Source organism: Danio rerio, chromosome 6 (genome assembly GCF_052040795.2).
Source record: "Danio rerio strain M-AB ecotype USA chromosome 6, GRCz13ab, whole genome shotgun sequence".
Classification (NCBI taxonomy): domain Eukaryota; kingdom Metazoa; phylum Chordata; class Actinopteri; order Cypriniformes; family Danionidae; genus Danio; species Danio rerio.
Window position 1 is genome coordinate 22,265,164 of NC_141026.1, and position 6,000 is coordinate 22,271,163.

Consider the following 6,000-nt stretch of genomic DNA (forward strand, 5'->3'; position numbering starts at 1 on the left):
TTAGACATTATTTCATGCACTGGTTAATATGTTTAAGATAATTGCAAGTGAAAATCTATGTCTCTGACTGAGTTTGCATTACTGCTTATTTTGACCTCTGCTGGCTGAGAAAAGCTCCTTTTCAACGTCCAATAAGGAATGTGACAAAACCAGATCCAGCCACCAAAATGCATCATTCTTTTTGTTTTAGACAACATTTCATGCACTGTTAAACATGTTAAAGCAAGTTGCAAGTGAAAATCTATGTCTCTGACTGAGTTTGCATTACTGCTTATTTTGACCTCTGCTGGCTGAGAAAAGCTCATTTTCAACGTTCAATTCAGAAAGTGATAAAACCAGATCCAGCCACTAAAAAGCATTTTCTTTTGTTTTAGACATTATTTCATGCACTGGTAGTATGTTTAAAAAAATTGCAAGTGAAAATCTATGTATCTGACTGAGTTTGCATTACTGCTTATTTTGACCTCTGCTGGCTGAGAAAAGCTCATTTTCAACGTTCAATTCAGAAAGTGATAAAACCAGATCCAGCCACTAAAATGCATCATTCTTTTTGTTTTAGACAACATTTCATGCACTGTTAAACATGTTAAAGCAAGTTGCAAGTGAAAATCTATGTCTCTGACTGAGTTTGCATTACTGCTTATTTTGACCTCTGCTGGCTGAGAAAAGCTCATTTTCAACGTTTAATTCAGAAAGTGATAAAAACATATCCAGCCACTAAAAAGCATTTTCTTTTGTTTTAAACACTATTTCATGCACTGTTAAATATGTTTAAGAAAGTTGCAAGTGAAAATCTATGTCTCTGAGTTTGCGTTACTGCTAATTTTGACCTCTGCTGGCTGAGAAAAGCTCATTTTCAATGTTCAATTCAGAAAGTGATAAAACCAGATCCAGCCACTAAAATGCATCATTCTTTTTGTTTTAGACAACATTTCATGCACTGTTAAACATGTTAAAGCAAGTTGCAAATGAAAATCTATGTCTCTGACTGAGTTTGCATTACTGCTTATTTTGACCTCTGCTGGCTGAGAAAAGCTCATTTTCAACGTTCAATTCAGAAAGTGATAAAAACAGATCTAGCCACTAAAAAGCATTTTCTTTTTGTTTTAGACATTATTTCATGCACTGTTAAACACGTTAAAGCAAGTTGCAAGTGAAAATCTATGTCTCTGACTGAGTTTGCATTACTGCTTATTTTGACCTCTGCTGGCTGTGAAAAGCTCATTTTCAACGTTCAATTCAGAAAGTGATAAAACCAGATCCAGCCACTAAAATGCATCATTCTTTTTGTTTTAGACAACATTTCATGCACTGTTAAACATGTTAAAGCAAGTTGCAAGTGAAAATCTATGTCTCTGACTAAGTTTGCATTACTACTTATTTTGACCTCTGCTGGCTGAGAAAAGCTCATTTTCAACGTTCAATTCAGAATGTGACAAAACCAGATCCAGCCACAAAAAAGCATTTTCTTTTTGTTTTAGACAACATTTCATGCACTGTTAAACATGTTAAAGCAAGTTGCAAGTGAAAATCTATGTCTCTGACTGAGTTTGCATTACTGCTTATTTTGACCTCTGCTGGCTGTGAAAAGCTCGTTTTCAACGTTCAATTCAGAAAGTGATAAAACCAGATCCAGCCACTAAAATGCATCATTCTTTTTGTTTTAGACAACATTTCATGCACTGTTAAACATGTTAATGCAAGTTGCAAGTGAAAATCTATGTCTCTGACTGAGTTTGCATTACTGCTTATTTTGACCTCTGCTGGCTGAGAAAAGCTCATTTTCAACGTTCAATTCAGAAAGTAATAAAAACAGATCCAGCCACTAAAAAGCATTTTCTTTTGTTTTAGACATTATTTCATGCACTGGTAAATATGTTTAAGATAATTGCAAGTAAAAATCTATGTCTCTGACTGAGTTTGCATTACTGCTTATTTTGACCTCTGCTGGCTGTGAAAAGCTCATTTTCAACGTCCAATACAGAATGTGGTAAAACCAGATCCAGCCACTAAAATGCATCATTCTTTTTGTTTTAGACAACATTTCATGCACTGTTAAACATGTTAAAGCAAGTTGCAAGTGAAAATCTATGTCTCTGACTGAGTTTGCATTACTGCTTATTTTGACCTCTGCGGGCTGAGAAAAGCTCATTTTCAACGTCCAATACAGAAAGTGATAAAACCAGATCCAGCCACTAAAATGCATCATTCTTTTTGTTTTAGACAACATTTCATGCACTGTTAAACATGTTAAAGCTAGTTGCAAGTGAAAATCTATGTCTCTGACTGAGTTTGCATTACTGCTTATTTTGACCTCTGCTGGCTGAGAAAAGCTCATTTTCAACGTTCAATTCAGAATGTGATAAAACCAGATCCAGCCACTAAAATGCATCATTCTTTTTGTTTTAGACAACATTTCATGCACTGTTAAATATGTTTAAGAAAGTTGCAAGTGAAAATCTATGTCTCTGACTGATTTTGCATTACTGCTTGTTTTGACCTCTGCTGGCTGAGTAAAGCTCATTTTCAACGTCCAATGCAGAATGTGATAAAACCAGATCCAGCTACTAAAATGCATCATTCTTTTTGTTTTAGAGAACATTTCATGCACTGTTAAACATGTTAAAGCAAGTTGCAAGTGAAAATCTATGTCTCTGACTGAGTTTGCATTACTGCTTATTTTGACCTCTGCTGGCTGAGAAAAGCTCATTTTCAACGTTCAATTCAGAAAGTGATAAAAACAGATCCAGCCACAAAAAAAGCATTTTCTTTTTGTTTTAGACAACATTTAATGCACTGTTAAACATGTTAAAGCAAGTTGCAAGTAAAAATCTATGTCTCTGACTGAGTTTGCATTACTGCTTATTTTGACCTCTGCTGGCTGAGAAAAGCTCATTTTCAACGTTCAATTCAGAAAGTGATAAAAACAGATCCAGTCACTAAAAAGCATTTTCTTTTGTTTTAGACATTATTTCATGCACTGGTTAATATGTTTAAGATAATTGCAAGTGAAAATCTATGTCTCTGACTGAGTTTGCATTACTGCTTATTTTGACCTCTGCTGGCTGAGAAAAGCTCATTTTCAACGTCCAATAAGGAATGTGACAAAACCAGATCCAGCCACCAAAATGCATCATTCTTTTTGTTTTAGACAACATTTCATGCACTGTTAAACATGTTAAAGCAAGTTGCAAGTGAAAATCTATGTCTCTGACTGAGTTTGCATTACTGCTTATTTTGACCTCTGCTGGCTGAGAAAAGCTCATTTTCAACGTTCAATTCAGAAAGTGATAAAAACAGATCCAGCCACTAAAAAGCATTTTCTTTTGTTTTAGACATTATTTCATGCACTGGTAGTATGTTTAAAAAAATTGCAAGTGAAAATCTATGTATCTGACTGAGTTTGCATTACTGCTTATTTTGAACTCTGCTGGCTGAGAAAAGCTCATTTTCAACGTTCAATTCAGAAAGTGATAAAACCAGATCCAGCCACTAAAATGCATCATTCTTTTTGTTTTAGACAACATTTCATGCACTGTTAAACATGTTAAAGCAAGTTGCAAGTGAAAATCTATGTCTCTGACTGAGTTTGCATTACTGCTTATTTTGACCTCTGCTGGCTGAGAAAAGCTCATTTTCAACGTTTAATTCAGAAAGTGATAAAAACAGATCCAGCCACTAAAAAGCATTTTCTTTTGTTTTAAACACTATTTCATGCACTGTTAAATATGTTTAAGAAAGTTGCAAGTGAAAATCTATGTCTCTGAGTTTGCGTTACTGCTAATTTTGACCTCTGCTGGCTGAGAAAAGCTCATTTTCAATGTTCAATTCAGAAAGTGATAAAACCAGATCCAGCCACTAAAATGCATCATTCTTTTTGTTTTAGACAACATTTCATGCACTGTTAAACATGTTAAAGCAAGTTGCAAATGAAAATCTATGTCTCTGACTGAGTTTGCATTACTGCTTATTTTGACCTCTGCTGGCTGAGAAAAGCTCATTTTCAACGTTCAATTCAGAAAGTGATAAAAACAGATCTAGCCACTAAAAAGCATTTTCTTTTTGTTTTAGACATTATTTCATGCACTGTTAAACACGTTAAAGCAAGTTGCAAGTGAAAATCTATGTCTCTGACTGAGTTTGCATTACTGCTTATTTTGACCTCTGCTGGCTGTGAAAAGCTCATTTTCAACGTTCAATTCAGAAAGTGATAAAACCAGATCCAGCCACTAAAATGCATCATTCTTTTTGTTTTAGACAACATTTCATGCACTGTTAAACATGTTAAAGCAAGTTGCAAGTGAAAATCTATGTCTCTGACTAAGTTTGCATTACTACTTATTTTGACCTCTGCTGGCTGAGAAAAGCTCATTTTCAACGTTCAATTCAGAATGTGATAAAACCAGATCCAGCCACAAAAAAGCATTTTCTTTTTGTTTTAGACAACATTTCATGCACTGTTAAACATGTTAAAGCAAGTTGCAAGTGAAAATCTATGTCTCTGACTGAGTTTGCATTACTGCTTATTTTGACCTCTGCTGGCTGTGAAAAGCTCGTTTTCAACGTTCAATTCAGAAAGTGATAAAACCAGATCCAGCCACTAAAATGCATCATTCTTTTTGTTTTAGACAACATTTCATGCACTGTTAAACATGTTAATGCAAGTTGCAAGTGAAAATCTATGTCTCTGACTGAGTTTGCATTACTGCTTATTTTGACCTCTGCTGGCTGAGAAAAGCTCATTTTCAACGTTCAATTCAGAAAGTAATAAAAACAGATCCAGCCACTAAAAAGCATTTTCTTTTGTTTTAGACATTATTTCATGCACTGGTAAATATGTTTAAGATAATTGCAAGTAAAAATCTATGTCTCTGACTGAGTTTGCATTACTGCTTATTTTGACCTCTGCTGGCTGTGAAAAGCTCATTTTCAACGTCCAATACAGAATGTGGTAAAACCAGATCCAGCCACTAAAATGCATCATTCTTTTTGTTTTAGACAACATTTCATGCACTGTTAAACATGTTAAAGCAAGTTGCAAATGAAAATCTATGTCTCTGACTGAGTTTGCATTACTGCTTATTTTGACCTCTGCTGGCTGAGAAAAGCTCATTTTCAACGTTCAATTCAGAAAGTGATAAAAACAGATCTAGCCACTAAAAAGCATTTTCTTTTTGTTTTAGACATTATTTCATGCACTGTTAAACACGTTAAAGCAAGTTGCAAGTGAAAATCTATGTCTCTGACTGAGTTTGCATTACTGCTTATTTTGACCTCTGCTGGCTGTGAAAAGCTCATTTTCAACGTTCAATTCAGAAAGTGATAAAACCAGATCCAGCCACTAAAATGCATCATTCTTTTTGTTTTAGACAACATTTCATGCACTGTTAAACATGTTAAAGCAAGTTGCAAGTGAAAATCTATGTCTCTGACTAAGTTTGCATTACTACTTATTTTGACCTCTGCTGGCTGAGAAAAGCTCATTTTCAACGTTCAATTCAGAATGTGACAAAACCAGATCCAGCCACAAAAAAGCATTTTCTTTTTGTTTTAGACAACATTTCATGCACTGTTAAACATGTTAAAGCAAGTTGCAAGTGAAAATCTATGTCTCTGACTGAGTTTGCATTACTGCTTATTTTGACCTCTGCTGGCTGTGAAAAGCTCGTTTTCAACGTTCAATTCAGAAAGTGATAAAACCAGATCCAGCCACTAAAATGCATCATTCTTTTTGTTTTAGACAACATTTCATGCACTGTTAAACATGTTAATGCAAGTTGCAAGTGAAAATCTATGTCTCTGACTGAGTTTGCATTACTGCTTATTTTGACCTCTGCTGGCTGAGAAAAGCTCATTTTCAACGTTCAATTCAGAAAGTAATAAAAACAGATCCAGCCACTAAAAAGCATTTTCTTTTGTTTTAGACATTATTTCATGCACTGGTAAATATGTTTAAGATAATTGCAAGTAAAAGTCTATGTCTCTGACTGAGTTTGCATT